The sequence below is a fragment of the Pelodiscus sinensis genome, chromosome 3, assembly GCF_049634645.1.
Source record: "Pelodiscus sinensis isolate JC-2024 chromosome 3, ASM4963464v1, whole genome shotgun sequence".
NCBI lineage: Eukaryota > Metazoa > Chordata > Testudines > Trionychidae > Pelodiscus > Pelodiscus sinensis.
The window spans coordinates 182,406,215-182,420,066 of record NC_134713.1 but is presented as its reverse complement, the minus strand read 5'-3'; positions in this window follow the sequence as shown (position 1 = coordinate 182,420,066).

Here is a 13,852-nt window from a genome sequence, read left to right as displayed (position 1 = left end):
TTAGGGGAAAAATGGGAAGTTTTATCTGATTGGCAAAACAGACTGAGATAGGAGTCCAAAGAATGAATACACTGATAAAATTTCGCAGCACTGAAGTCTTATTGTCTGAGCGATTGCTGTTTGAAAACAACTTAGGGGGCACTACTGTTTTTTGTTCTTTATCAAATAGATGCTTTTCTAAGAGCAGCAGCTCAATATTGTTAGTCTCCTTGAGACCATAATTTGTTAAAAATTTTACTGATCAGTTAGGGTATGTCTACACTACCCCGCTAGTTCGAACTAGCGGGGTAATGTAGGCATACCGCACTTGCAAATGAAGCCCGGGATTTGAATTTCCCGGGCTTCATTTGCATAAGCGGGGAGCCGCCATTTTTAAAACCCCGCTGGTTCGAACCCCGTGCAGCGCGGCTACACGGGGCACGAACTAGGTAGTTTGAACTAGGCTTCCTAGTTCGAACTACCGTTACTCCTCGTGAAATGAGGAGTAACGGTAGTTCGAACTAGGAAGCCTAGTTCGAACTACCTAGTTCGTGCCCCGTGTAGCCGCGCTGCACGGGGTTCGAACCAGCGGGGTTTTAAAAATGGCGGCTCCCCGCTTATGCAAATGAAGCCTGGGAAATTCAAATCCTGGGCTTCATTTGCAAGTGCGGTATGCCTACATTACCCCGCTAGTTGGAACTAGCAGGGTAGTGTAGACATACCCTTACCTATTAGTACTCAGTCGTATCATCCAAATTTTCAAAAGTCCTATTGAGCCTGGATGCCTCAGATTTTATTGTAGATTTGAGACATCTTCATTTTGGATTTTCAGAAGTGTGGACCACTCTTAACTCCAAATAAAGTAAATTGAGGTTACATGTGCTCAGTACCTATGCTAATTACTGGTGTCTCATGCAGTGCATATAAAAAATAAACAGCCTAAATCACTGGCTGTTTTTGAATATTTTAATTTCATATCCTGATCTTGGATTCTTTGCAGACTCAAAGCTCCCACTGAAATGAATATGTTGGGTGAAGAAGAAATATAGGATTAGGCCCTAAAACAAACCAAAAAAATTCTGCATTACTCCTAGAAGGCACTGCAATGGAAGTTAGAAGCTTGACCAATGATTCTGTGCAGGATAACTGTCTGGCAAAAATAATATTTTACATTCCTATAGTCTTTTGCCTTGTGCTGATTTCAGAATATATATTGATTATACCTTTGAGGTAGGTAATGGGACTCTCATTTTACAAACTGGGACACATGCATTGTTTAAGGTACTTGCCCAAGATCACACAGCTAATGAAGAAGAGTCAGGAATTGGATCTCTGAATCACCTTCTCTAACAATTCCATATTTTAACCATCTTGTGTATCCCTATTAGGAAAATCTGCTACACACTTATAAACAGAAGGCAAGACTTTAAAAGCATTATAGTATTATGATCCAATGGTGTGAACAATAGCTTGGGAGCCAAGCTCCATAATTTTTACCCCATCTCAAATGGAGACTTGCTCTCTGGCCTTTGCCTAATTGCTTAATTTTAGAGATCCTGGTTTGAAGATTCTGATCTAAGTATTCTAAATAAGTGGTCCACAATTTGCAATGAAATCACTAGTAATCACACTTGTAATAAATCATCCCACTTGCAAAGCTGTCTAAATTTAGGTGCCCAAATTTTCAAATGTTGCCCTTAACATCTCTGCATTTCAGTTCCTGACTCTCTAAAATTGGTAGTAATATTTACCTCAGACAGGGATCATGAGAATTCATTAGTGATTTTGAAAAACTTTGAAAATGAAAGGCTGAACTAAGTGCTAGGTACTAGTTGGCATCTTCCTATCCCATAAATTAAACAATGGAGGTCAGATACAGACCAGACTGTAAACTGTAACAAAAATGTTTAATTTAAGCATGAACTTCTTTAAGGCTCTGATTCTAAAACTGAAGCACCTACCTATGTGGATTGCACAGGTAAAATGGTCTGCCCATGTGCATCAATGCAATATCAAAGCCTAAGTTAATAACATCTCTAACCTAGCCACAATCCTTTTGATCTTGCGTTTTTATTTTGTAATTTCTATTATAATCTCAATCAAGATACTGATACAATCTAAGATAAATAGCATTTAAAATAATTAAATATAACAAAGGAATTTCTGAAAGATAGCTTCCTTTAAAAGCTGAAAAGAAAAAAGTTCACATGGTAATTCTCTCTTCAGGGCTTTCTTTTGTACAGAACGTACTTTGATAATTTAAGATGGACACAATCTTGCCTTGACAGGTTTCAGACCTTCAAGAATTGATTAGACAAGCCCATTAGAAAAAGTCTGTGCTGGTTTCCTTCTAACCCTACACTTGAAGAATCATGCCTATTTGTATCCCTTTTGAAATAAGCACTAGCATGCCTCACATCCATGGTACCTTCACAAACTCATAATATGTCACTAAGTTTTTGCCTGCCGTTTTTTTTCCCACCCTAAGTGTTCCATTTTTCTCTCATCTTTGCAGCCTAGCTTTCCCGAATGCTATAGTTCACAGTGAAACCCTCTGGTAATGACAGCACTATAGTGATAATGTACTTTCCTGATTTCCCGTTAATAGTAGCACTTGATCCAACAATGTGTGCCAGCTCAGTGGCAGAAGATGCTTTAATATTTTCTAGAGGTAAAAGGACCAGTTCAATTTACAACCTTGGCTAAGTCAGCAGTTTCACTCAGTTCTGGCACAGAAACAGATGTTTTAGTTGGAAAAAAAAAGCCACACTCCTAGTTTGGTCAGTTTCACACTGTTAAAGCAATAAATTCCCCCGCCCCTTAATTTCTCCCTTCACCCCAGTTCTCCACCTTCACCTCAGGAAATGTTTGAAAACTGCATAATATACAGGAGTTAAAATGATTAAGGGGAGGGCAGAGGAACAGTGCCATTAAAAACGAAAATATTTTGTTTTTTCTATGTTAACAAGTGATAAATAATGATGGCCCCACTGATGATGCATCTATCTTGACTGAATACCTGCTAATATTCTACAATCACATTTGAGAGTGAAGAGTGTATTCTCCGGCTGTTTGCCACAGTAAACTATGTCATATCTGGCATACAAACTGCTAGGAAGTGGTCAGCCAATTGGAAGCACTATCCTTAATGCTCAAACTATAAACAAAGGATGCCTCACTCTGCTGGTGTAACAAAAACAGTGTGGAGCAGGTGAGGAGGGTAGATATAAGAGAACAGCTTCAGATGAGGAGGGAAAGAAGAAAACTCTCAGAGATATCCACTGTAGGCTTTCATTCCAAATGCTTTCATTAAGGAAATAATTATTATCATTCCACCATGGTGGGCAGGGGGGGGGGGGGGGGGGGGGGGGGGGGGGGGGGGAGACAGAGGCAAAATCCTGAATTCACTGAAGTCATAGAATCATAGATTACTAGAACTGGAAGGGACCTCGAGAGATCATTGAGTCCAGTCCCCTGCTCTCATGGCAGGGCCAAACAGTGTCTAGAATAGATCATCCCTGATAGATGTCTATCCAACCTGCTCTTAAATATTTCCAGTGATGGAGATTCCACAACCTCCTTAGGCAATTTATTCCAGTGTTAAATCACTCTGACAGTTAGGAAGTTTTTCCCTAATGTCCAACCTAAACCTCCCTTGCTGCAATTTAGGCCCATTGCTTCTTGTCCTATCCACAGAGGCCAAGAGGAACAATTTTTCTCCCTCCTCCTTGTATCGCCCTTTTAGGTACTTGAAAACTGCTATCATGTCCCCTTTCTGTCTTCTCTTTTCTAAACTAACAAACACAGTAGTTTCGGTCTTTCCTCACACGTCATGTTTTCTAGACTTTTATCATTTTTGTTGCTTAGTCATTGGAAGCTTTGCCATAGAATTCAATGGGGCCAAGGATCCAGCATGAAAATACTATGAAGATGGGGATCATCCAGAGAATCAGGCCATCTCACCCCCAAAGCAGGGTTGCCCACTCCCTTCTGTGTATTAATCATCACCAAAAACATTAACTCAAAACAGCCACCACCTTTTAAAGGATGTGGGAAATGTGCTATGAGACACATTTTTGGAAACTGCCACCATACCACCATTTTGGGTCACACCAACATAAAGGCTTTGAGATAAAGCTTGATAAACACCTCGCGTATTATATTCTCAAAGACCAAGACAAATTCACAACAACAAAGAAATGAAAAGTCACATTTTGGCTGACAAAAGTTACTCAGTTAATGTGTGTTACATAAAATAAGACCAAAAAAATATGATCCAAAACACCCATGGAGTCGACATCTATGATGGCATCCTCTGCCCAGCAGATCCAACAACTCTGATATATATTTGTTGCATGGAGCCACTATGGTTAGCTGGATAGATGAGATGTGAGCTCTCCACACCTAACAGAAAATGGAAATTTAAAAAAATCCTGTCTTTTAAAGGGGGAGAGGAAGATGCCTGTATACCTGGCTGAAGAGCAATGGAGTTCAAATTGCTGACCAGAGTGGTCAGGATGGACATTGAGGGGACACCTCTTTGACTCTGTCTAGATTACATCCCTCTGTTGACAGAGGACTGTAATCTAGACATAGCCTTAGAGGCCATTTATGGAGACATAAGCAAGCACAGTGCCTACACTGAACTAACTTGGCCACACAAAAAATCCATGCCTCTTGTTGAGCTGGTTTTATTTTGTCCACATAGCAGGAGAGTTATAGCAATGAAAGCTGACTTTGGTCAACAAAATCGTGCCGTGCAAACAAGGTCTAAAACTGCACTACTCTACACTATGGGTAGAGTTTTCCAAAGAGGTCAGTGTTGGCCCAGTCTGCTCCCATTGACATCAACCCTCGGATGTCGATGGGAGCAGAAATGAACTTAACAATGCTAATAACTTTTAAAACCCCACCTTTAACTAGAAAATTGTTAACCTCCTATTTCTATACTAAAGGCTAGATTGCAACAGAGACTCATGCAGCTATGTAACAGGGAGCAAGGGAAAGATTCAAGGAGCTGTTCTCACAAATTGCATGTCCAGTACAGGGGCTGGCCATAGCATCAGTCCTTGCAATCGCCTGAAGACAAGAATTAGCTTTAAATTGGAACATTCCATCTTCATTACACCCTGGTGGGCATGCTCATTATACAAACATGACTATGCCCAATTTAGCCATTAAGACGAAATGGCAGCAAAGCAGTCTCCTTCTAGTGGCTGAGATTACCTTTCTCTTGAACATTCAGCTTCAGCTCTGTGTCAATGCTATGGACAAGGGGCAGGCAGGGCCTTGCACCAGTTGCTGCTACTGTTGGTGAATGGAGAAAAAAAGCCAGGAAGTGTTGCTGCTGGGAGAAGAGCAGATTGATTTAGAATAAACTACCTTCTGATGCCACCGTGCAGTCCTGGACCATTGTTCAGGGCTGTCAGATACAATTGTGTGTTTTCAACTTTAATTCCTTGAGTCCTATTCACCAGGGAATTCAAGTCCCTGTTATGAAAGGAGGCCTGTTCCTTCCAAGGGGAAGGATGAAGTCTGGCCAGAAAGGCCCTCTGCCTTGGAGATCCTTATAAGAATATCACAGAAGAATGGCCATACTGGGTCAGACCAAAAGTCCACCTAGCCCCGTATTCAGTCATCTGACAGTGGCCAATGCTAGGTGCCCCAAAAGGGAATGTACAGAACAGGCGATCAACAAGTGGTCCACCTCGGTCATTCATTCCCAGCTTCTGACAAAGACACTAGGGACACCATCCCTGCCCATTCCAACTAATAGCTATAGATGGACCTATCCTCCGTGAATTTATCTAGCTCTTTTTTAACCCCATTATAGTCCTGGTCTTCACAATGTCCTCTGGCAAGGAGTTCTACTGGGTGAGTGAATTGTGTGAAGTACTTCTTTTTCTTTGTTTTAAGCCTGCTGCCGTCATTTGGTACATCCTAATTCTTGTGTTCTGGGAAGGAGTGAATAGCTTTTCTTCATTCACTTGCTCCACACTAGTCATGATTTTATTTGTTTATATGTTTGCCAAACTTTAACCATTCAGGCTGAAATCATTCCTGCTTGGTCTCTGCCTCAGGCTAGATTTGCTTTGTTTGGAAAAGTAGTAATTTTGCTAATATTTAAAAAAAAAAAAAAAAAAATCAGACTCAAACAGGTCTCATCTCCCTGCCAAATTTCTACTTCCTGGGGCATAATCCCAGGTTACAGAGGCGCCATTTGCTATCAACATGAAAATCTACCTAATTTGACCAAGTTATAATCTTCTGAAAATCACCATTCAGCATTTGATCCTTAGCTTTCTGGATGATTCAGCTACATGCTTGAAAGCCTTCCTGAGCTGTTTGTACCTGCCAATCAGGGAGCTTGCCTTTCCTAATCAAAATACGATTTAACCTATATCTCTTCTGATGACTGTTAATAACACTGTACATTTCACAATGCTTAGTATAGAGCAAGGCTTCATAGCATTTCTTTATGAAGCAGGCAAGTGTGACTCCTGCTCGCCTCCTTTAACGTCTAATATCTGTAGTAATCTTAACTGTAAAAGAGTCACTTCCACCAGAGCAAGGAATAAAACTCAGGTCTCTAATATGGCTTACCCAAGTTTATTTTACTTAGCTACACTGCTTGTCAAAACAAATGTACCAAATCTATGTGCTTGACTAGGTGATCTACAAAATGGTGATTCTCTTGCATACCCAGGTTCACAAATCACTTGGACCCCTGAACAATATGAATGAACACTATATAAATGCAAAGCATCCTTAATAAACACATATAACACAAGTTCTAGCTTTTAGTCCCCTGCTCTAGCCACTAAAATAGTTTCATCATTCATATGCCCAAAGGTTTGCAAATTGAGTTTGTACAGAACTTTTAATTTTGATATTTACAAACTTTTGAGCACTTTGGTTTTGCAATGTTACTGTTCTCTTAAAAGTAGATTAATTTGCATGACATTATACTAAATGTGTGCTGGCACCATAAAATATGATGCTTCTAGCTTCTCTCTAACAACTGGTTATCAGAGGTCATCTCATTTCCCCTTTAAAACTAAATTTAAAAACTGAACTAAAAATGATATTTTATACACAGAACATTGAGTTACTGTGCTCCAATATACCTGCAATGGAGCTGCACAATACCCTCATTCTGTTTTTTTTTTTTAATCTGTGGCTCTCATAATTGAGAATGACTGAATTGTTTTGCAATTCTACCTACTCAGACTTAAGATCTCATGCCAGAATTTACTCTGATACATGGTAAGCCCAGCCTCATATATCTCAGAAAATCTGGTGCTGCAAATCCATACGTAGAAGGTCTTAGCTGTGATGGAGCATGCAGTAAGTCCTCAAACTTCTGTTGTTCAGGGATTAGAATATGCTCCATTGTCTTCATCATTTGTTCTAGGTCTATATTACTACAGATCAGAGTTTCTTTCTTTCTATTTTTTTTGTCATTTCCAAGCAGAAAAATACTAACTAGATGTAGACGTATTCAGGTAAGCTTCAAACCATAAACTCAAAGAGAGCAGGGAGGATTACATCTTTGAAGATCACTTTCCCCATCTAGCTCCTTTTGCAACAATCCAAAATGTCCATTCTTAAAATTCACACTTTCCTCACCTTACCTGTTGGAGTCAATGCGGAAGAACTCTGTATGTGTGAAGTATAAGGGTAGTGAAGCCTGCATTCCCCCTCTCTCCCTTCCCTACTACTGATGAGCCAGAAGCAAGCCTCTAGGAACATACACCATTGTAGCAAGAACAAATTGTAGATAAGGGCAGGAACATAAATTTGTTTACCTAAATGTACTGATCATGTAAACAAAGCCAAAGGACAAGCGGTACAGCTGAGCCATACTGTAACAAGCAATGAGTAACCCCCAGAAATTTCCAAACTGCCAGAAACAAGGTAGAGACACAGTATTTAAAGCTGCACCAGAGTACAGCAATTTGGACCTCACCGATGGGCTTAGGTACCAGCACCTTGGAAGTGAGAGTCTCCCACTTCATCTGCAGCTGAAATGGTTTCCCCGGCTAGCAGAAGGGATGTAAGAAATGCTGCTTATCCCATCATGTTGTTCTTTTAGTTAAGGGGCACAGCTGATAGCTGTCAGGAAATAAACTGCTTGTGTTTGACATACCTGTGTAGCATGTCTTTGTACTTTGAGAACCCAGTGTCGGACCTGAGACTCACTCTTGCCAGCAACACCTGTTCACCTCATCTCTTGCCCTCCACATGTGAGCCTCTAACTGATTTTGAGGCAGTACTGGCAGTTCCTGTGGAGCCCTCTGGACTCATGGTGCCCCACTACCTCCTAGAACTACTGAGGTGAAAATAATGCTGCAAAATAAAATGGATGTCTCCATTATGAAACCCACATTTAGAGTGTGGAGGGTCTATTTCCTCTCTAGAGGCTGGTCCACATAAGACACTTAGGCATTTGCTAGTGATCACAGCTAATTGATTTTCTCCTTTAATTCATGAAATAGGGGTGTGCCCCGAGCAAGTTACTAGTTCAAATTCCAGTGTCAGTCCCAAATGGTCATTTAAAGAAATAGTGCATCCACACAGGACTTGAATTCACTATAATAATATCAAACAAAATTCATATATACAATATTGTCTGTTATAAAAATATAATATCTCAGAAGAAAATAAGAAAAAAGAACGCTATAATAGATTTGCAACGACAACAAAAGCTCCATGCTTTATTTACACTGTCATAGTGCCAGACAAACACATCCAACAGCTCGTTAAGGATTCTGGATAAGTAGATGAAAAGGCATTTAGAGCTAGAAAAAGAGGGTATTCAAAGCATTAGTTTATCTGCACATAATCACTACATTATACTATGTGTCCCTTATTTCAATTCCAACTTGCTTGCTAATTACTTACCAATGCTAAAGGTTTTGCCACTGCTCTCCTTTTAGCAGCTTTGTTTGCAAAGTGTCTGGCAACAATCTCTCAGCACTGCATTATCATGCCCTTTTCATCACATTATTTAATCAATAGGGTAATGACCATATAAGCCAGTTCCAAGGCCATCTTGTCATGCAGTGCTAAATAAATGAGACAAACAAAAACACTGGTGTGCATGCTTTCACTTTTACAGTCACCATTTCTGTTAATTTTAAAATTTGTAAAAATTGCAAAGTCTTCATATGCCTTGCCAGAAAACAGAATCTAAAGTGCTGCAAGTGACTTAGTTTATTTGAACAGACCTAATTACAAAACATTGGGGGGGGGGGGGGGACAAATATTCACAGGAAGATATTTTTCTGGTACAAGTGAAAGCAACTGTTTTCTCCCACACATGTCACCACTTAAAGCACTGTAGGTAAAAAGTCACAGTCCCAGCAACTAAAAAGGGAAGCACTCAACTGGAGAACATCCGATAGCTTCTCCCCACCCACGGAGTCTCTGGCAACCATTGGCCAACTGGGACAGGGGGATGTAGGGGAGCTGACTGGTCAGTGTTCCTCAGGTCTCAGGATTTAACTTGGAACAAAACAAATGGAGCCTCTTTCATCTCTATTCCAGCAGCTCCACCCTCCCCATCCAGAACTAGAAATCTGGAGGGACAGATGCTGTGGGTCTAGTCAGTTACCCATCTGAGGGTCAGGAAGGATTTTTTTTCTTCCATGTGCCAATTGTCAGAGGACCAGAGAGCTGTGCCTTCCTCAAAATATTTTCAAGCCACAGGCTACGTCTATACCACATGCTTCTTGCACAAGAAGCCTTTTGCGGAAAAGTTTTTGCGCAAAACTTCTTGCACAAGAGCATGTCCACACCTCAAAGCTCATCACAAAAGCAATGTGCTTTTGTGCAAGAAAGCATCCACACTGCATGGACACACTTGCGCAAGAAAGCTGATGGCCACTCTCAGAATGGCCATCAGAGCACCTGTGCTTTTTCTCCATAGAGGTTTCTTGTGCAAGAAACCCCTCTGGAGCATCCACACTTGCCTTTTTGTGCAATAGCTGTAGTGCAAAAAGGAGTTATGCCTCATAAAAGGAAGTTTACCTATGCTAGAAAAAGCCCTCCCTTCTGCCATTTTACTGTTGATTTACTTGTGCAAAAGCTCATTTGAGGTGTGGATGCTTCATGGATTTTTGCGCAAAAACAACTGTTTTTGTGCAAAACCCTTGCAGTGTAGACATAACCACAGTGAATTAAGTAGGAAGATTCTTAGCACCTAACTGAGGTAGTTGATGATGTTAACGCATCACAACTTGTGGCCAGTTTCCACACCATTAAAAGGATAAAATAAAGTGTTCTCAGATGTGAAAGATGTGGGAATTTAGTGATATGCCTTGGGCTTATGGGATAAGGTGAGACATTATGGCTTTCACAGGCTCTGGTCAGATTTTATAGCCATTGTACACTGAAGTCGCCACCCTTCTGCATCCTCTGTCCCACTCACATTACCTCAGTGTTAAGCTTTTATTAATGTTATGATCTGCTGCGTAAAATCCATTCTTGTGTCTCTCATTTCATCACTGTCTGCATCAAAAGATGTATTTAAAAAAATAAAAATCAGAAAGTGTACCGTTTCCCCTCTATGCAATCTCCGCCAGCCAGTTTGGCTAGAGAGCAATGTTCCCTGTAAGCTAAGTGCTTGCGTGGCAACCCAGGAGAAATTCACATGTCTCCCAGATGACTGAAGAGCACATAGTGACCACAGCTAGCAACATGTTTCCACTGGTGGTGCACATCCACATACACCTTAGTGCGCACAACAAAGTTTATTCCACTCAAGTATGGAAAAAAATTAGAGGGAACATTAGTGAAGAGAAGGGGAGTTATTTCCATGACACTGTCTCCAACAGCCTCCATGCAGCAAAGGGCTTTTCTATCCATTTTGGTTTTTATACCACACTCTTTGACATGGCGTTGGAGAGTCTGAGCCTATGATTCAGAGTTGGGGAGGGGGTAAATGAGGGCTGTTGAGAGCAGTGGCGAGCGGGGTGGCCGCCCTGAGCCCCGCGCTTCAAGAAGCCCCGCGCATGCGCCGTGTCAAAAAGGGGGGCCCCGCGAAATTGTGCTGCCCTGGGCCCCGCAAAATCCTCATCCGCCTCTGGTTGAGAGGATGAAGACTCGGGAGGGGATGCGTGTTAGAAGCAGCACAGAATCACCACAAACCTTGGCATGACTCACAAATACCTTCACTCTTAATTTCACATGCACAGAAATTCCCTCAAATGAAAATCAAAGAGTATTTAAAGCAATAAAGATTATGGAACGTTTCAATGCACGCTTTACCTGAGACATTAACTAGAGCTATTATATTTCTGCTGCTGTGCCTTAAAGGAGAACAAGAACAGAATTTTTAACTGCACCAATGCTGCTTATATTTTTGGCACTTTCCTCTTCAGGTGTGTTATGAAAATGACAATGTGCCAGTCATTCAAGCTGCCAGGCACCAGCTAAAATCTGTTCTGAGAGAGTAATTTACACTTGGATGAACACCTCCCAAGAAGTAATCACTTTAATATCTACTGATCTTGGCGCCACTTGCTGCTGGTTAGGCAACTTCTATAATGAGCCTAAGCGTGAGCTGTTCCAAAGATGTGAAATGGTTTCAGTGCAGACACTCAGTTAAGCTAATATAAGAGCTGTTGTAGCTCTAGCTCTTCTATTACATGCACAAAGCACTCACGGTGTTACAAGATATTAGTTCTGGACTATAAAATTGCATTTCGGAAAACATTTTCCCAAAATATCCCACACCACACTAGTTGAGCAAAGTAAGAGCCTAAAAAACACAGCTTTAGTCACTTAATGGACTTAAACTCTCCAACTAGTGGGCTGGCCATTGCAATTCTAGTATCATGGCTTCTAATGTAGGGGCAGAAGTAGTGGAGAACAGTGAAAATAAAATTTACATACCTGCAAATGTAGCAATTTTGAGGATGGGCAGAACACTTACTAATTACTTGCCTGAGATATAGCTCCTAGACAATTTATTATTAATTATTATTAGAGCATTCACTGGCCTTGAACATCCAGTGTGGACACTAAACCAGGGGCTTTCAAAGTTGGATTGTGGGCCTGCCTAGGTAAGCCACTGGTAGGACACAAGATAGGTTAGATAAACAAAGTAAAAAACAACAAATGGTCTGGCAGCACTTTATAGACTAACAAAACATGTAGATGACATCATGAGCTTTCATGGGCACAGCCCACTTCTTTGATGACTGGAGTTTTGAGTGTAGGATATGCAGATCCAAAATAAATAAGGGAGAAGGGGGAAAGAAAAAAAAAGGAAGGGGATAGGAAACAAGGAGCAGAGGGTATGAAAATGCCAAAGGGAAAAACAAGGAGGCAGAATTAGTAATCATGGAATATTAGGACTGGAAGGGACCTCGAGAGGTCGAGTCCAATCCCATGCCCTCATGGCAGGACAAAATATTGTTTAGACCATCCCTGATAGATATTTATCTAACCTACTCTTAAATATCTCCACAGATGGAGATTCCACAACCTCCCTGGGCAATTTATTCCAGTGTTTGACTACCCTGACAGTTAGGAACTTTTTCCCTAATGTCCAACCTAAACCTCCCTTGCTGCAGTTTAAGCCCATTGCTTCTTGTTCTATTCCGAGGCCAAGATGAACAAGTTTTCTCCCTCCTCCTTATGACACCCTTTTAGATACCTGAAAACTGCTATCATGTCCCCCCCTCAATCTTCTCTTTTCTAAACTAAACAAACCCATTCTTTCAGCCTCTCTTCATAGGTCATGTTCTCTAGACCTTTAATCATTCTTGTTGCTCTTCTCTGGACCCTCTCCAATTTCTCCACATCTTTCTTGAAATGCGGTGCCCAGAACTGGACACAATACTCAAACTGAGGCCTAACCAGCGCAGAGTAGAGCGGGAGAATGACTTCTCGTGTCTTGCTCACAACACACCTGTTAATGCATCCCAGAATCATGTTTGCTTTCTTTGCAACAGCATCACACTACTGACTCATATTCAACTTGTGGTCCACTATAACCCCTAGATCCCTTTCTGCCATACTCCTTCCCAGACAGTCGCTTCCCATTCTGTATGTGTGAAACTGATTGTTCCTTCCTAAATGGAGCACTTTGCATTTGTCTTTATTAAACTTCATCCTGTTTACCTCAGACTATCTAGAAGCACCTATATAGATTGGACATCTAAGCATCCTTCACCTTGCACCTCCCATTGGCTGCAGTTTGCCAGGATACCTGCGCCTCCCCACAAACCTCACTTCTGTGGTAGAAGAGGAAAAGGTGCTCCGTGGGATAGCTGCCCAGAATGTACCATTCTGAAAGGTGCTGCAAGTGCCAAAGTGTGGTCACACTAATACACTGGCAACTGACAGTGTGAACCCTCCCAATAGCATTTTCACTACTCTGCTCCATGAGTGGCACTGTAGTTGCCAGCACATTGCATCTGGCAGTGTAGACATGGCCTAATGACAGTATGCCTTGAGGTAGGCAAATACAGTTGTGAGCTACTCCAGACAGTTTGACAAACACGATTCTCTTTGGATTACACAATGACAAGTGTTAGGAGAGGCAACTGAAATATTACCCTAACTCAGTGGCTTTCCAACCTGGAGCACCTCTATTTGAAGTCTTTTGAGGAGCCAATAAATTGGGGGGGGGGGGGGGGAGGGAAGGAAGGAAGGAAGGAAGGAAGGAAGGAAGATTGAAAACTGCTGCCCTTATCCATCTTCCCAGAAAACAAACGTACCTGTAATCATACTGACATTTCATTGCTCAGATACAGGGAGTCTTTAGGTTTCTCTTGTCCTGAACTCTCTCTAATATGGCAGAATAATCAGCAAACATATGAACGAAGGGGACTGGTATGAGATATGAGACCCTTTAACTTCT